Source organism: Plutella xylostella, chromosome 21, assembly GCF_932276165.1.
Source record: "Plutella xylostella chromosome 21, ilPluXylo3.1, whole genome shotgun sequence".
NCBI lineage: Eukaryota > Metazoa > Arthropoda > Insecta > Lepidoptera > Plutellidae > Plutella > Plutella xylostella.
The window spans coordinates 2,384,067-2,403,463 of NC_064001.1; the positions used below are offsets into that span (position 1 = coordinate 2,384,067).

The 19,397-nt window shown below is 38.9% G+C and overlaps 1 protein-coding gene across 7 annotated transcripts in view; it reads right to left on the reverse strand.

The window, feature by feature from the left end:
• LOC105388053 (endophilin-A) overlaps positions 1-19,397 on the reverse strand; it is a 52,870-nt gene that overhangs the window by 30,757 nt on the left and 2,716 nt on the right. The window contains exon 1 of one of the 7 annotated variants that reach the window (XM_038115674.2): positions 2,802-2,942. The exons of the other annotated variants lie outside the window; for them this stretch is intronic. The gene's annotated coding sequence lies outside the window, so the exon portion shown is untranslated. Of the gene's footprint in view, positions 1-2,801; positions 2,943-19,397 lie in introns of those variants that run through there. 7 annotated transcript variants of the gene reach the window in all.

The following is a 19,397-nucleotide window of genomic DNA, read 5'->3' on the forward strand; positions in this document are numbered from 1 at the left end:
GCTATAAATACATACAAAAGTTAAACTTGTATACCTCTCTTTGTTACCATATCTGTTTTCTTATATGTTGGGCTGTACGTACATACAGAAATCAAACTTGTATACCTCTCTTTTTCAAAGTATCTCTAGCGTAATATATGGGGAAATTTGTCCTCATTTCGATGTCGGAAGCAAGTTCATCGGAATACAATACAATCACGTGTGTGTAGGGTCACCATCGTGTCTGCATTTAAACAAGAACTGTTGAGAGAATATCTCTTGATTAACCTGGTCACGGATATCTTGCAATGTTGTATACAATTACAGTACATTCGTATCAGATATGGGTAAGGGTTATGGTTAGCATCCAAACGCATAGTTTCTGAAATTCATCAGCATTATGACGACAATTGTTTTTTGTTAACAGAATAACAACGGATAGAGCTAATGATATCGTAGTTTTAACTAAGTGTAATAATATTTTCATCACTTTTCCTCCAACTATTGATAACGTTATGTCATATTCTTTTTGTTTAAACAAAAAGCAGCAGCATGATATAAATAATATAATATGAAGTGCAAGTGTTCAATTAAAAGTGACCACATTCAGGCCACGTCTGCAAGTCCTACATTTCACCCCGTAGCCATGGATCCTACAAGCGCGCGCGTAAACCCTCAGTATTCAGATCACATGCCGTGACGATCTTTTTACACGGAATATTCCGGACCGGATTGCCTCGCCATTTCCGTCCTCCCGTGAGAGGGTACAAGAGGGGGCTACAGCTACAAGTGTTGTTCCAGTGGCGAGAGACGCCCGTGTATTCTTAGCGACGTCCTTCAACCTTTGGTAGCCTAGTTTAGGTCTTTAATGGAAATTGTACCTATTTACGAGTACTATGTTATGTAATATAAGGTATGGATCTCCAACTCACCGGCAGAGTGGAGATTATAGCAGGTCTTAAGGCTGCCTGTCCACAGGAGCGGGGCAGGTGAGAGTGAGAGAGAGAGAGAAGATAAGAAAACCTAAATTTTATTTTATAATCGCTTGCTATCACATAAGTATACATAAATACAAGAGTAAAACGATGTGCGGTTGTCTAGTTTATTAACGGAGTCAAAGTCGTTACTACATTTATAAATATGCAGAAATACAGCTAGGTACTGACGACGACTGAAAGGCTTTTAGCATTAAAATACATATTTATGGCGAACATCGCCGGTGATATTTATAGTCCGGGCGCTGGAGGCTCCGTCGCGCACAAATTGACGACACGTGGAGAATATAACGCGAGGAGACGCTACCTTTGCTCATTGAAGACTGCCTGAATATTGTGAACCTTGCTCGTAGTATACAAGATTAAGGGCGGCTTGCACCAGACATTTACACGTTTTTAAATCTATTGCTGTCTGGCTCTGACACTATGCTGTCAAAGCAAGCGAGCAATAGATTTAATTTCGATTACATGTTTGGTGCAACTCACCCTTAAAGCTCTTAAAAATCATGTTAGAGAATGAAATAAGACTAAGGTACTCTTATGTTAAAAACCCAAAAAAAAGTGATGCAGAGCTGATGGAATAGAATAAACAAATCTAGTCCATCAACGAGCAAGATTCGTTCAATTATTCTATAAAAAGTACATACTTATCCCTCACGTATCAGATAATAGCAACCTTAACGTCTTCAAAGAAATCACTGACAAAGGAATGTATGCTGGAGAATATTTTACCTTTTCGGGCCATGGCGAATGGGCATAAAGGCAATTCTTCGGCCTCAAATAGTTTCTGAAATATTACTTTAGCAGAAGTAGGCTTAGAAATTAATCTAGATACCTCTAAGCCTTACGTAATACCTCTGTATCTTATAATAAAATGGGTTTAGGCTTATATCTGAGGATGAGCATGTGAGCTTACGGCTTTCGCTTTCAGAATTGTCTTCGTTAGTAGGTAAGACTGATGAAAAATAAAGGTAATACATAAAATATAACAATAATTTGGTTAAGATTAAAATATATTATTTGAATTTTCCGTTTTCCATGAACTCTGCACGTACACAATAAAACTGCAAAGTATAATCTGTATAGTTTTGAACCACAATAATGGATAGTCAACCCCCTTCTACACCATCATTACCTCCATACCGCACTCCACCACACATTCACACACACACACACACACACACACACACACACACACACACACACACACACACACACACACACACACACACACACACACACACATCACATCAATGACATCCTGCCTAACTTGCTCAAGTCCAGTCCTAAAGTGACAAAGCCAGTTGCGGATTACATTTTGTGCACATTACATTCCATACTCTTTACCACCATAACTTATGGATATGCAAAACTAGGAACATTCTGTATATTCACTGAGGTTATGTCTGTTACAGCTAGGTTACAGGAACTTTATCAGTAACGTTCCCAGTAAAATGTGAACGTACCGATCTAAGTAGGGATACCTTCATTGTGAGATCAACACTGAAATCGAGAAATACATAGGTTTGCATCGGCACTCGCTAAAAGGACCTTTTTAGAATATTGACTTCATAGAAGTTTCAGGAAACAATAGAAGTCTTGAATTCTTTCTAATTTACCGAAGTGAAGAACGCGACATATTTAATTAACTGAGGGGATGATCCTTCACAATACCGGTTCCAACTCAGCGGATTACAATTAAATTACATTGCGTTTATTTGTGACGAGTATACGGATACTTAATACCGTGAAGTGCACAATAGAACAGACTAAACAATACCAACGAAGCTTTATCTTAGTTGCTACAGAAATAAGGACTATAGTTACCTTAAACGTAATATCCAAAGTCCTATAAGCACAGTAGTATTGAATACACTTTTGAACGAAAGGGATGAATGATGAAATTGGAGTGGCTTCGTAGCTTGGCGTAGCACGCTACGGCGTAGCGCGGCGGCGACTGGCTACGAGGCTACGGCGGAGCGGCGCGCGCACCCCGCCCACTACCGCCCGATACCAATCCACCTACTCACACACACACACACACACAACAAACTTCAAAACGATTTATTCGCCGATTTTAAGAAATCGACACTTGAATAACCTCCCACTGAATTGATTTCTCCCAATGTATTGGCTTGCCTTGACACAGCTCTCTAAATGGTTCACAGTGGGAATTGACCCAGATTATGTCACACAGCGGCGGGATGAAAGTCGCATTTTACGAGCGTGTGGTTAGCAAATGAGTCCACTGGAGGCGCGAATTAGGCTACGGCACTGCTACGTACTCAGGGGTAATAAAAAGAGATATATGCAGATTCAATGTGGATGGTTTCCGGTTGGTACTTTGTTCTAAATGGGTTAGTTCGCGGTGAAAGTTTTAATTTCCCTCCGGGGGCTGCCTGGTACCTGCACGGGCGTCCTCGCGACACAAAGCCTCGTCATTGAGGAAGGCCTTTTGTCCGCCGATAGCCTTTGTGCATAGCTGACCACACAGGTACTTTCTATAACGAACTTGTGTAAGCTGCAGGGACGTTGAAAACTGTTCAATTTAGTATTCTGTACCATGCATCTTGTAATATGTACTAGTAATTGATAGACGTAAATAACTTACACAAAGGTGTCTACTACACCCCTTCATTCACGCGGTCAACGAATAAAACGGGATACATTCACAAAGATTGTGATACCTAATTAAGAGAAGCAAACCATAATTGCCAGATTGCAAAACCCCGTGCATTAAAGCGGGATTAATACTCAAAGCGCAACCCGCTCAGACACCGCGCCCAGCCCGAGGCTACACTAACTTCCAAGATAACAAGAAAAGTCCAAGATAGCTCTTCAGCTGCAGCATAGAACAAACAGCTTTGAACCCTGGTAACAAGGGGTATAATCCCGTAGCGATAACTAAAAGTGTCAAGCATTTTATCCGTACTGTAGTGGTTACTCCGTCTGTCTGTTGATGCTATTTCTGTAAGTAATCCTTTTACACAATATACCGAAACTCAAGGAGAGCTATTATAAATGTATGGAGGGCCGCAAACTCTAGTGGGTTCCATAAATAAAGTATAGAGCATGTTTTATACTATACTAGCTGTTCCCGCGCGGTTCGCTTCGCCTTAAAAAGTTTTCCCGTGGGAATTCCGGGATAAAAAGTAGCCTATGTTCTTTCTCACTGTCTAGCTAGACCATATGTATACCAAATTTCATTCAAATCCGTTCAGTACTTTTGGCGTGAAAGAGTAACAGACAGACACAGTTACTTTAGCATTTATAATATTAGTTAGGATAGGATGTATTAATGATAACAATTGTAAAGTATATTTCTATCAGAAAGGTGGTGAAGTAAGAATCATTTATCATTTCTTTAGAGATATATATCTAGGTACCTATACCTCTAAAGGTGTTCTAGCATACGGTTTAATCCGATTTCTTTGGCGAAGGAATCTATAGTACAGCTGAAGAGCTAAGCTTGTAATTAGATTAAATATTGCACTTCTTTTGCCGGTTACTTAAAAACTAAACTTAGGGTCACTTTTACTAAACGCTTAAACGTATTTAAAATTGTATTTAAGTCAAATTTTAAATCCATTTTGTACCAACTGACAACCGTTTGACAGGCTACTAAATATGTTTAGCGTTTGGTGTAATTCCACCTTAATATATGAAATAGATAAAAATCTTAAACCCCAATCAATATTCCTTAAGCCTGAAAATATTATACCTGCCAGATTAAAACAATGTTAAGGATATTTTTGTAGGGTGAGGCCTTATTACGAAGCCAAACCGAAGTAAAATTTAAGTAGTTATTATGGAGAAATTCAATGCAATTTGAATCCGAAAATCGTTGTCAAAGAAGTTCGCGATACACGGGGGCCTAACATATTTGCAATTCAAAAAATATACCAACCACGAAGTCAATATGTAGGAACAAAAGGTTCATTTTGTAACCAGCCGAGTTATACATATAGTGCAAACAAGGTCCATCGAATGGACACGATGCAAATAAGGTCAATTTATCAGTGCGCCCTCTACGAGCATTTACTGCTTGAATGAAGCCGACATATCACTACATCAAGCCTTCATTACGAGTGGACTGGTTTGTTTATAGCTCGCCTGCTGAACTGTTTCAGTATAGTTTGCAGTTTATACAGGGTGTTGCAAAAAGGGTATACTAAGCCGAAACCAGCATGTGCTACATGTTATTTCTAAGCCCGAATCTGAAATCAGAATTTCAAAATTCGCGAAAAAAAAACATTCTCCATAGTAAAAAAGTCAAGTGACCAGTTTCTAAGTTTCTATGGAAATTTTTTTTTTTTCACGAATTTTGAAATTGTGATTTTTATTTTCGGGCTTAACATGCTGATTACGGCTTAGTATACCATTTTTGCAACACCCTGTATATCCGTTTAATAGCGATGTTAGGTAGCGGTTAATAGGGACAGACCCAGAAGAAGATGGCGGGATGACCTGCATGGCTTTGGCAGGAACGAGGAGGCCATTAAGGGATAGGGGGAAACCCATGGCGACCTTTGCCCAGCAGTGGGTAGGTTAAATAAAAAATGCGCTTCTGCACCGCGTGTAACGCTAGGTGGCGTCCGAGCCATACAATTTCGCGACCACTACACAAACGGTATAAATAGTAGCACTCCGCAGAGCAAATATCTATCTTCGAAAAATTACATGCCCCGGCCGGGGATCGAACCCTGCCACTTCTCCCTCCGGTCATCCTCCACACGCTCACAGACCTCTACTAAAATCAAAGCTGTTGGCTTATCCAAAATAAATAAAGTAGGAAAGTTGTAGCAACATAATCAAAATAAATTCTCATAACTTTTAGCACAAACATAAAACTAAGTTTAATATAAAAAACCAACAACTGTTGAGTCGGAATGGCGTCACGGAGAATTTTCCATAAATAAAATGCTAATAAGACGAAAGTTTGTTTAACAAGACTGAGTTTCAATAGCAGATATTTTGGAGCCGGGGGCGTATCGGGACGTCTTACACAACTTTACGTTAACCATGAGATGACTACCTTTAGATAAATGCATGAACTAGGTACTACAGGCAGCGGTGGCAAACCGTATAAGTGCCTACCTATGAATACTTTTATATTTTCTCTACCATTATCTTTTGACAGATATAATGAATGAAGAAGAAAACCACACCATTACTTACTTACCCCAAAACTTAGACAGTATTTAACAGATGTTTAGCGCTGTCAAACGCCTACAGATCTGTCAAAATTAGTTTTAAACACTTGTTAAACAGTGTTTAAAGTTTTTTGTGGTAGTACAGTTTATTTAAAACCTATATCACAGGTTGAGGGGTAAATAAGGTAACGTTTATTAAAAAACTACGAGGGTCTAAATACTTGCATGTACCAATCAAGTCATTACAATAATTGAAGTAGCTACAACTAATAACACGTACTTACGGGGAAGGTAATCGTAGAATCATGATAAATTTAACTTTGTATCTACGAAATAAAATTGGACCAATCACACGGGAAGCATGACTCAAACTCATGGTTAGGACACTGATTTCATAAACTATAGGGAGTTCCTGATAACAGCCTAAGGCTACGGCCATGGGACTAGGAAAACTTTGAAGTAATAATATAGATTTGTATTTGTACAAATGATTTGTATCTGTAAAGTACCTCTATGTGTAAACTGGAGAGATTTTTATGTCTAGATGAGATTACTTTTAGTAATAAGGCGTCGATTGTGCTATTTATTTTCTGTTTGTGTTGCAATACAGACTATTTCATCTTTGTCTGTATTGAAATGTTAAATGCACTGAAATATGTTTGTCTAAAAAGGTGAACATGGTGGTAAAACCATTCTCTACCATTTGGCCATTATATGTATATAATAATTGGCGTGTCGTGGGTAAAAACAGGTGGGTATATGTATATTCGTATACTGTACCACACAGTTATGAGAGACGAGTTCTCGAGTGGAGACCACGAACAGGCAAACGCAGCGTGGGACGCCCTCCTGCCCGCTTCAATGACGACCTTAGGCGGGCAGCCGGTAGTGGTTAGATGAGGAAGGCCGAGGACCGAGTGTTGTGGCGCTCCTTGGGAGAGGACTATGTCCAGCAGTGGATGATTATTGGCTGATGGTGATGATGATGATGATGTACCACACAGCACCGACTTTGCTTACACCTACTTACACACAAGTTTTTTTTTAAAACCTTAATATGGCATGATTATTTTTTTTTTTAACGTTCATAACGATTTGAGGTCCATCACTAATTTATATAATAATTTGTAATAATAAGAGTTGTCTTTACTTAAGTATCTTGTTTATTTTTTAAATACAGGGTCTGTGTACACCCTAATTTTCTTAGGGCAGCATCGTTATATCGATAAAGATTTAGATAAAACGCTTTCAATTCTTTGTTGTCTGGCTGTTGACACGAGCGTGCTTGCGGCGTCTTCAAGTGAAAGGTGTAGATTTAGGGCTGATTTTTCAATGGTCAGATAAATGCTATCTGAGGAATAAAATTGTGGCTGTCACTGTCTAATACCAAACTTCACATGCGACAGCATCAGAATTGTTCCTCAAATAACTTTTATCTGTCTGACTATAAAAAAAATGAGCCCTTAATTAAATAAGCTCATTCATGAACAAATAAAACTACTTATTTTGGTTCATTAAGCACAAACTTATGAAGCGTAGGAGGGAAATGAATCCACATTTTCAGAGATACGATATTTGATTTACTATAAATAGATCAAAAATATTGTGGGCGTTGAAACAAATACGCAGACGAAATAATATAAATGATTGTTTATTTCGTATATACCATCATTATGAGCTCTCGTTCGTTCGTTTTTCTTCAGTATATAGTAACCCTCCAGATGATGATGATTATGTACATAGCATTCACGATGGAATAAATATAAAACGGAGAAGGTGATTCAAGAGTGCTCTTGCATTTTCTTGATTACTTAATTATCTTACAATCAATGTCATTACAATTACTAACCAAGCACTAGACGGTCTAACCGCAAATTTGATACGCCACAAACAACAGTGTGCCCAACAGATAGTCAAGTCTAGACTTATTGATTTATTCACACTTTTTAAACCTACCTTGTTTATTTTTTAAGTCTTAATGAGAGAAGCTATGTTGCGCTGTGCTCTAGATGTGCAGGTCATCTAAATTGGAGATGTTATTTATAAGCTGCATTATATTTAGGAATTTAATAATTACGTGACTATGTGAAGTCATTGCAATATAATAATAATATAATTATACACGGCGTCCGTTTGATAGATTTTTAATAATAATAATAAGTTTATTTGCCAAAAAGAACACAGTTATAATTAATGTACAATCAGAACAAACAGTATGTATATACCTAGGTATACAATGGCAGAGATTCCACAGTAGAAATATATGGGGTAGTACCCCAAAACTAGGCAGAGCCTGTAACTTAGGGGATAAGGCGGAGATATAGGCGGCTCACAAAACATAATTGACCCGAAATGCGAATGACTATGGCTACCAGACCAACATATTTTATACCTTATCGTATGGCGTCCTCATCATCAGCCAATAATTATCCACTGCTGCACATAGGCCTCTCCGAAGGAGCGCCACAACACTCTGTCCTCGGCTTTCCTCATCCAACCACTACCGGCTACCCGCCTAAGGTCGTCAGTCCAGAGGGCAGGAGGGCGTCCCACGCTGCGTTTGCCTGTTCGTGGTCTCCACTTGAGAACTCGTCTACCCCAACGGTTATCGGTTCTTCGGCAGATATGACCAGCCCACTGCCATTTCAGCTTACATATTTTGACAGCTATGTCGGTAACCTTAGTCCTCTGACGGATAACCTCATTTCTGATACGGTATGGCGTCCTATCAGTAATCAAATAATCAAGCAAGGCCGCAATTATTTTCTTGTTAAATACATAACCGTCATAATTACATACTTTTGTAAACGCGTTAAATTAACCTTCAAGGCAGCGGTAGCGGATTCCATTGTTGTCAATATCAGCGTAATTATTTTAGTCATCTATTTTGAAAATTTATGTAAGTCCGGTCCTACCCTATAGTATTTCAACTTAATTTTTTGTTATGAATTTCATAATTATTTGTTCTGCCCAGGTATACGAAGGCCTTTTCAAAAACATATTTTAAAACTACGCAACTATGTGATAGAATCCTTGAACTAGGTCTTATATAAAACCTTGTTAGGTGTAAACATCCTTTTTGATCCGACGCAGCGTTGCATCATCATCACTTAGGTAACGCAAAAATACCGACAGCGGAGCGGAAACGCCGACGTAAGTACTGTCGCGGCAAAGTACAGCAATATCAGCTGTCTTCTGCGACCTAAATGATTAAAAAAAATGTTTCTACTTTGACTCATGTCTGTATCTGATACCCAAATTACAATGGCTGAGAGTCGGTCAACCCAGGCCAATCTGACCTGCCCCCAGACTCCACTACTTTAAAATATAAAACATCGGAGGAAACCTGCACATCTATATTCTAGATGTGTACCCTAAGTGGATTGTACTCATTAAAAAACGGCGATACGGCTCGCGACCTATCACGTGAGTACGAATGTGCAGCGAAAAGCGGGTGGCTCGCTTGCGAATCAACTCTAACTATCCCTTCGGGGATTACAGTCGTGTATGGTGAAGAGGTTGGCCTAGGTAGGCTGAACCTCGGTCAGCATGTAAATGTGTCATTAGGGTACCTTATACTCATTTTTATTACCATTTTAATAGTCTGCCAGTGGTGTCTGCATGGTACTAGCGAGTAGGTGGGCTCGAGTGCGCTAAAAGCCGCAGACTGCTCACAAGGCTGCGATTGAAGGAGAGCTGGCATTGAACACTCCGGCGTGACCCAATTCCTTGCGACCTTGACACCATCGGATAAACGCAGATTTTATCCCCAACTGTTATTGGTGCAAGCTTTTGAGTGACCTCATTCTGATAGATCATGGATATTATATAGGATCTCTACTACCAATGTAATTGTATATTTATGTAAGTGTGTTTGTCCATTGACTTATTCTAGCATTGTGTTCAGGGTTCCGTAGGAGGAAGGCTCATCTCTACCTCATCTATCAGCGCGGATTCCTGAAAACTACCTTTCATCAACCAACCATTGAATCTTGACCGTAATAATATCAACAACTACATCAAAGGTGTACCGGAGAGCGCAATTAGACAACTCGCCAAATCACCGTTCGAAGTTCGACCGATTCATTCAAACGGCTGGAAGGTTAGTGGATCGAAGAAGATGCGCGCGCATCTACCCCCCTCTACAAACCCCCCCTCTCTGGTCTACATCAGCTCACGGGACGGTGAAGGACGAGTCCTTTAGAGGACGTTCCGCGGACCAAAGCCTACACTGTTGCTCCTAAAGCCGCAAAGTCAACATCGCCCCAAACCAGAAATTGACGATAAATTTTCTGATATTTGTAGGTCCAGTAAATTTACGTAAGGTATTCTAGTGATTGTTTATGATCGTACTTTCGAAGTATAAATATATCTATGGTAATTATGATGATGATCTACTAACGGTATCGCGTCTGCTTCTTACGACGGAGTTGGTTTCAACCCCCGTGAGTTTTACAAAAATGACTAAAAGCAGCTTTTACACTTAGACCACATACCTAGATCAAAAAGAAAATTATTAGGATACAGAGACTTACGCTTTGCGGAAACCTCTTCATTTTCACGTTACATAATTACAATAATTATAAAATAACCTACATCAGGGCATTTTCCTTGGGGTATATTGTACTCGTACTACCTACAGCAAAAGTAATCACGGAAACCACGATTACGTCACACCTCGTCTGCTTTCCACGCGGTTGTAAAACAGCGGTACGACAAATTTTACGACACCCGTTTGTAACCACAAGGAGATTTAAGGAAACGATTTATGTGTGGCTGCGGCGATACGCGATAAGTTCAGACGTAAGCAACTGGTGCTGTGTACTGGCTTTAATAGGACGAATGGCTTCAGAGCGAGCCAAATGTGTGCAAAATGTGTCAGGGGCGCGATCCGACTTTCAACGAACCAGCAGGGGGTTACTCCTAGTTTACAAAAACTGTGTAACGAACGGTACGTTTCACACAAGGAGATTAGGTGGCAGTTGGCGCAGTTGCGCTTTGAAACTTAGTTTTTCGTAAGCTAAAGTAACCCCCCAGCTCTACTGGAAGTGGGTCGCGACGGGAACCCCCAATAAAGACACTACGGGCACTACCATTGTGTATTCAGCCATCTTTCACTTGCCTCGATAATGACCGCCCCTAATAGATCTGTAAATACTCGCATCAAAAATTCAGAGGAACAATTTCCAACGGAAATGATGCATCAAACGATGCCGACGAGAACATTTCATATTCTAGAGAGCTGACTCCGCACCGCCGTCCTGTGGGGTCACTCTATATATACAGGGTGTTGCAAAAAGGGAATACTAAGCCGAAACCTACATGTGCAGCATGGTATAGGTATCTAAGCCGGAAACTGAAATCAGAATTTCAAAATTCGCGAAAAAAAAACATTTTCCATAGAAATTTTGTTGGTCACGTGACTTTTCGGCATTGCTCGACAGCTCTCGCTCGTTTTACGTTAATATAGAGTAACCCTCCTGGCCAGTCGGAATAAATTTGTAATAATCGCTTTACGGCTCTGTCCAAGCTCCGACAGGGTTCGTTATTGGGCCCTTTACAACCTTTCAGATGGATTATTTGAGTATCGGTTTTCGACAGATAACGGTAAATATCGGCAAGGTTTTCAAAGTCTGATTTTCTGTTAACGAGCCGAGCTTTAATCGAATTATTCATAGTTAAATTTCATCGGTGTTAAGTATGGTACAATAATGAAATTTCAGCTTTTTACTGTGCTACCACAAAAAACTTTAAACACTCTTTAACTAGTGTTTAAAACGAAATTTGACAGATGTTGTAGGCGTTTGACAGCGCTAAACATCTGTTAAATACTGTCTAAGTTTTTGTGATAAGGCCCATATACTTTTACGAACTTCATCAGAAAAGTGTGTGACGTGTGTATCTAAGTAATATAACGAAGGATATTAGTTAGGAGACTCCAAAACCAGAATATCCCATCCATTTGACCTAGTCCTACACATGTGTGCGTGGGTATAGTAGTATATAGTTCCCGTGGCTTCCTTGACTTCAGCATTGCGTCAGGAGGCGCCGGCCAGTCTGCCGACAGCCTCAGTAGTCTCAGCACCAGGCAACGAACTGTACTGTCTCAAGGACGACACAGAAACGAGGACGGAAGAATCAGCGGGGTCACTCTAGGTTAAGAAGAAGGAAGTTTTGGAACGCTGCGCTATACACGTCTTTATCTCGTTGTATTTAACGCACCGATTGAATAAGAGTTCTCGTTCGTTAGTTTTTTGTTAAGCTAGAGTAATGGCTTCAGGAATGGCGCCATATAATGCTCTCATTTCTGTGTACAGAGCTGTAAAGATTATCTGTCTAGCTGGATAGATAAAACGGGATTTTAGAAATAGACTGGATGGCATTGGATTACAAGACCTAAAACAGTATAATCTGTATAATGAATGATATAATCATTTGGAGACATAATAATATATATTTCACTGAAATGATCAGAGGAAAAACCATTGTCACTGAGAACGAAAAAGATTTGATTTTGTTGAAGTAGAAATTAAACTCGTTTTTCAAGTGAGAAGGTATGATTGCATTTTACCTTTTTTTTCTCGACGCATCAAATCGTCAATATCATGTATCGTTTTTAGTTTAGGCTGCGTTAGGAAGTGACATCCGAATTTCCATCGAAGGAGAAAAAAAAACATTTAATGCTACATTATGTAATACAGGTTTTTACCGCTGAAGACATGAATGAAAATTGCCTTCACAAGAGAAAAAAAATACACCTACTAAAATCGTGGCATTCAAAAAGTTATCTTTGAGGAGTGTAATAAAGCATTTTTATGATCGTCAAACGTTTACCAAACATTGTAGAGACACTCCCACGCACGGTAAAGCGTACGTGGGAGTTCGTTTACGGAGGATTATATTGTATGTATTTGAGTTTACTTCACTAGATTGGGTACCCCTTAGGTACTACAAGGGTACTTCATACAATGTAAGATTCTATACGAGTAACTAAAGAACCTAATTAAAAAGTACCTTTGTATAATAAATGTGGGTCTTTATGAAACATAGCTCTCTGAATTGAGTCCTCCAAAAAACATACACAAACACCGGTCTTTCCCCTCGGGGGATAAAAAAGCTTTCACTGGACTACGAATAGTAAGCTATCTGTTTTATCTACTACTTTGAGAAGTCACGTTGCGTGATAAAATAGCCAAAATGGCCGACCTCTCTTCCAGTTGACCTCTCGTACCCGCCGCATTGAGAGAATAAACGACGAATTTACACCGTCTCCACAAGGGCACTTCAACGAGGATAGAGGTGTTGTAAGTTGCACCTGTGTGTCTGTCTTAGCATAGCGCGCCAGGTGTGTCCAAAACTAAACTATATCGTGCTTGATTATTCAAATTTACATACATAAAACCTACCTTTTTGATATGGACATTGGACACTATCTATCATTGTACTTGTTATTCTATGTGTGTTATCTATAAAGTCGCTTCGTCCATCCGTTTTGGAAATATTAAGTAACTACCTGTTCCCGCCAGCTTGATTCACCTTAAAAAGTTTTCCCGTGTGAATTCCGGGATAAAAAGTAGCCTATGTGGGAGGCCGCGACTAGTCAAACGTAATGTGGGACGCCCTCCGGCTAGATGGGGTGACGACTTGCGAAAGGTGGCTGGTTATGATTGGATGCGGGAAGCTAAAGATCGCATCCAGTGGCGTGCTTTGGGAGAGCCCTACGTCCAGCAGTGTACTGCTATAGGCTGATGATGATGTGTTATCCAGGGTGCGCTAACTCCATGCCAAAAACATTTTGACGTGAAGAAGTAACAAACATACACACATTTGCGCTCGGGTGCTCTTAGCGTGCGGACGTGTGCATACAATTACGATCTATCGTGGACAGTACCGGTACTACTAATTGTGTCAATCATGGTGCAGTGCAAAAAGTGTAGACTATTTGTCTCTACTACCAAGGATGACATTATAAAATGTAAAGGCTCCTGTGAGGGCGTTTACCACAAAAAATGTGTGCGTAATGCGAAGACATTCTTGCAAACGGAGATATGCGAAGACTGTCAGAAAGGTGATGGCTCACCAAAGCTGCTGACACCGAAGATAACCGTTGATCCGAATAAGACTACTGTGGAAGCATTACTGGGAGAAGTTAACAAAAAGCTTGAGATAATTTTTAAAATGGAAAAGAAGTTAGAGGAACTTACAGGTATTGTTGACTTTTACTCAGAGCAGTACCAGCAAATGGTCGAGTTCAAGCAGAGCGCAGAAAAGAAGATAAATGCATTGGAGCAAAGAAGTGTTTATTTGGAAAAATACAATAAAGCTTTAGAGGAAAGAGTAATTGTGATGGAACAAAAAGAAAAGGAAAGGAATGTGGAGATTATCGGACTAGAAAAGAAAGAAAATGAAAACATTAAAACGGTAATATGTACTATTGCTGAGAAATTGAATTTAAAATCTGAAGATATAGAAGACGTAAAGAGGGTAGGCGTAGAAAAGTTGGGCGAAAAACCGCGGCCGCAACCGGTAATTATCACGCTCCGTACGCGCGCTGCGCGGGATCAGTGGATAAGACAACGGAAGGCACGACTAACAAATGGATGCGTGTATGGAAATAGTAGCCAGCAGTTCATCTTCATAAATGAAGATATGTCTAAGTACTTACGCCAACTATTCTGGTCCACTAAAAACCAGCTTAAGCCAGAATATAAATATATATGGATCCAGAATTCTAGAATATTAGTTCGGAAGAATGAGAATGAAAAGAAAATATATAATATTAGATGCGAGGATGATATAAAGCCCCTCATTGAGGCTGCTAAAAAACCACAATCGGTTGAATAAAATAGGCGTGAACACACTACGTGATTTCCTATATCGACAACATTCACCGACTTTGAACAGATCATTAATGAAATAAAATATACCAGATACAGTAACTCCAAAAATTGGAGTCTAATGATAAACGATAAAGAAAACAAAATTGATATAATACACTTAAACATAAGATCACTCAGAAAAAACTTCAATGAATTACTTGTCTTATTAAAATTATGTGCAGAAAATATTGATATTATTATACTATCAGAAGTAAACATTAAAAAGGATGAATTACCCCTATATTCTATAACTGGATACAATATATACTCAAACACAAGAGAAAAAAGTAAAGGAGGCGGAGTCTTGATATATGTAAAGGAATCACTGAACTTTACGGCTGAAATAAAGGATACTTCTGCTTCAGAGACACTATATGGGAAACTTCAAACTAAAAATAATATAATACACCTATTAGCGACATACAGACCCCCTAAAACAAATAAATTGCGATTCCTGAAAGAAACCCAAACATTACTGAACACGATACCTACTAAAGACGACATCGTTATGATTGGCGACACAAACATAGACATGTTGGGCGATAAAGAAAACAAAACGGTAACCAGCTACAAAACCACGATGTGTGGAGCGGGCCTTCAATGTGCAGCTTGTGACGTCGTGCATCGACCATGTGTGGGTGCGCGCTAGCGGCGCGCGGCCTCCCGACGCACACATGCTTACCTGCAAGTTGTCGGACCACCATCTGGTGGGGATTAGGCTCGACACAGTGCCGGGTGAAAACAGACCTTGTGAGAACGCCAAGCGAAACTCCTTAAATAATGCTTTAGTTAGGGAAAAATTAGGTTCAGTGAACTGGTCGGAACTTTTATCCATTGAGTGCCCACTGCTTTTGTATGATAAGCTATGCCTTGTGTTCAGCGGTATTTACGAAGAGTGTAAGATTATAGTTACCCAAACTAACAAAAGAACAACGCAACCCTGGGTAAGTAAACATTTAAACCAGTTAATGGAACAAAGAGACGAGTTATTTAGAACTTGGAAATCTGCTCCTAATAATATGAATAATAGGTTAACATATACAAAGTTTAGAAATAAAGTAAATAAATTAATTAATGCCGCAAGAAACAAGTTTAGGCAAAATGAGATAGTGAAGTGCGAAGGGGACTTTAGAAAAATATGGGCGAATATAAATAAGTGGCTCGGGCGAAATAAAACTAATTTAGACAATGTTATAATGAAATACCTAGGAAAATCTGATAGTTTACATAATATAAGCGATAAGTTTTCTAATACGTTTACCCAAGAGATAAATAATATTAAGCACAACTGTAATAAAAAATTTTTAGACAGAGATTGTTATGTAAAAAGCAGTGATGTGTCGTTCCGCTATAAAAAAGTTTGTGCCAGACAGGTAGCTAGAATAATAGATAATTTACAGTGTGAAAAAGCTCCTGGCTCTGATAAAATAAGGGTACAGGATTTAAAATATGTGAAATTCGATATAAGTAAAATCTTAGCTAAGTTTATCAATTTATGTATATCTAATAGCATTTATCCTAATGAACTCAAGAGGGCACTGATAAGACCCATCTATAAGCAAGGGAGTCACATGGATTATACCAATTATAGACCAATAGCTATATTATCAGTGGTCAATAAGATCATGGAGAAGGTTGTCGTAGGTCAGGTAAGCTCATTTCTTGAGCAGCATGGCATAATATCGGACTCGCAGCACGGCTTCAGGCGCGGGCGCAGCACGGCCACCGCACTGGCCCAGTTCACCGACAGTGTCAACACAAGTCTGAACAGTGGTCAGCAGGTGCTCGCTGTTTTTATAGATTTTAAAAAGGCGTTTGACACCCTTGACCACTGCCAATTGTTACAAGCAATGGAGGAGTGCGGAATCAGTGGTCCCACAAACCAGTGGTTCCGTAATTACCTCACAGACAGAACACTTCGGACAGCGGTGGGCGGGGCGGTGGGGTCCGAGGTGCGCGTCGATCTGGGCGTGCCCACTGGCTCAGTGTACGGTCCCGTCGGCTACATAATGCATGTAAATAGCGTACCTAACGTAGTTAAAAAATGTAATGTTTTTATGTACGCTGACGATATGTGTTTGTTGCTCTCCGGAAGGGATTTGGATACAATACAAAACAATATGCAAACAGACTTTGATATGATTACCAAATGGGCCCACGATAATGGCATAATATTAAATATAAATAAAACAAAATGTATGCACATATATTCGCCATATAATAAAAAAGCAAAAGCGAGTAAATCAGTTAACATCATTGGCCACACGTACGAATGTTTGCACGCTGACTATCAGAACTGTCAATGTAAAAAGTTAGAAACTGTTAACCAGTTCAAATACCTAGGCCTATTGATAGATAGTAACTTTAATTGGAAACCACACATTAACGAAATATGTAATAGACTACGATCAGTTCTAGGCAAGTTCTATCATCTTAGCAAAATATTAAATAGACGCACCCTGTATATCGTGTATCACGCCCTTGCAGATACAATGTTTAGTTATGGTTTGAGTTGCTATGGCCTCACGTTTAAAACATATTTAGATAAAATTAAACAACTACAAATAAGATTAATAAAATATTTAGCTGATAAGAAAACAAAAGATAGTTGTGATGGAGACTATGACAAACTGTTCGCCTCATGCCGAATACTCCCAGTTCATTGTAAGGTTAAGTATCTGATTGCTATTGAAACATATTACTCCGATGACCATAAGACCCTGGTAAATCACCGCTATGTTACAAGATCAGCCAATAATAGAAAATTTATACAGCCAAAGGCAAATAATTACTACGGACAAAGGACAAGAAGATACTTAACCCCTAAAATATGTAATAATATCCCCCTATTGCGATCTACCGACAAATTTTGTAAAACTACATTAAAACTTAAATTAAAAAATATTTTTTTAAATTCTGAAACTTAACATCTAAATTATACCATAAAATTCCTTCATATTATATATCAACTGTACCATTAGTTTAATTATTTATAAATTAAATTTAATATAATAAGTGTCAGTACTTAGTTTTTAGATTAGAACTAAGAGCGTCTGCCAACAAACTGTTACGCAGTTTGGCAGAAAAAAAATTGTATTAGCCTAAGTTTTTATTATAAATAAATAAAAAAAAAAAAAAAAAAAAAAAAAAAAAAAAACATACTCACAAACTTTCGCATTTATAATATTAGTGGCATACACACGTGAACTTATAACAGCCAACTTTATCGGACGTTGATTAAGAGAGGGACAATGAAACGTTATTATATACTAATGTACTTCAATGTATATGTCGCAGGCATCTGGTTGAATCTCCTGTTTGAAAAGGGATCCTTTATTGAACCACTAGCCCGTTCATTGGATGGCGCTATTCAGTTGTATGACTAAAGCCCTCTGAACACTTGGTCCGACTGCTTAGTCCGACTGATCGGACCAAGTGAACTTTTTTTTCCTATTGGTTCGATTAATGAATCGGACTATCATTACTACTTTGAAATTAGAACTTATGGTCCGCCTGATCGGACCAAGTAGTCGGAGTCGGACAGAAAGAACTAAAACTTTTAGAATAGAATAGAATAGAATAAAATAGAATAGAATAGAATAGAATAGAATAGTGAGACAACTTTTAGAAATCAAACAAAACTTTATTCGGAACTTTAGCTAACTTAAGAACTATAGGTTAAAAAACATAAACTAAAAACATTCTAAGCACAACAAAAAGGAGAACAACAAGTGTCTAAAATGCATTTTCTAAGCAGGTTTTATAACCTTTACTGATAAGTTTATTCTAAGGAGTACAAAATTACAAAGCAATAAAGTAGCAAAAGAATTGGTAGCTATACCTTTTTTGCCATCAAATTTAATTAAAGAGGGTTGGGGATATATCCTTAACGATATACACTTACGGCGATATGGCTCGCGACCTATCACTTGAGACTCACGTTTCCTACTCGTCCGATGATTCGGATCAATAGTTCACTTGATCCGATCGGTCGGACAAAGTGGACTCACTTTTCCTATTCATCCGATGATTCGAACCAATAGGAAAAATAAGTTCACTTGGTCCGATCAGTCGGACTAAGCAGTCGGACCAAGTGTTCAGAGGGGACTAAAGGACAACTCGTCAAGTCGTTGATTGTAACGTTCGACGTCTTGACTGAACGTCATTTAGCGAAGTCGTTGAATGGGATATAGCATAGCAACTTTGTAATGTCTGTTTAGGGTGAACATGACCAGACAAGAGTCAACAAAAAGACTATGTTACAAAGCTCTTATCTCACAAATTACCTAAACAATAACAATAAACGTACCTTCATATTGTTGTTCATAATTATCCAGTTTCGCCTCATTTTTTCTTTGAAACTATCCGCCCGCGGCGTAATAATAGGTAAT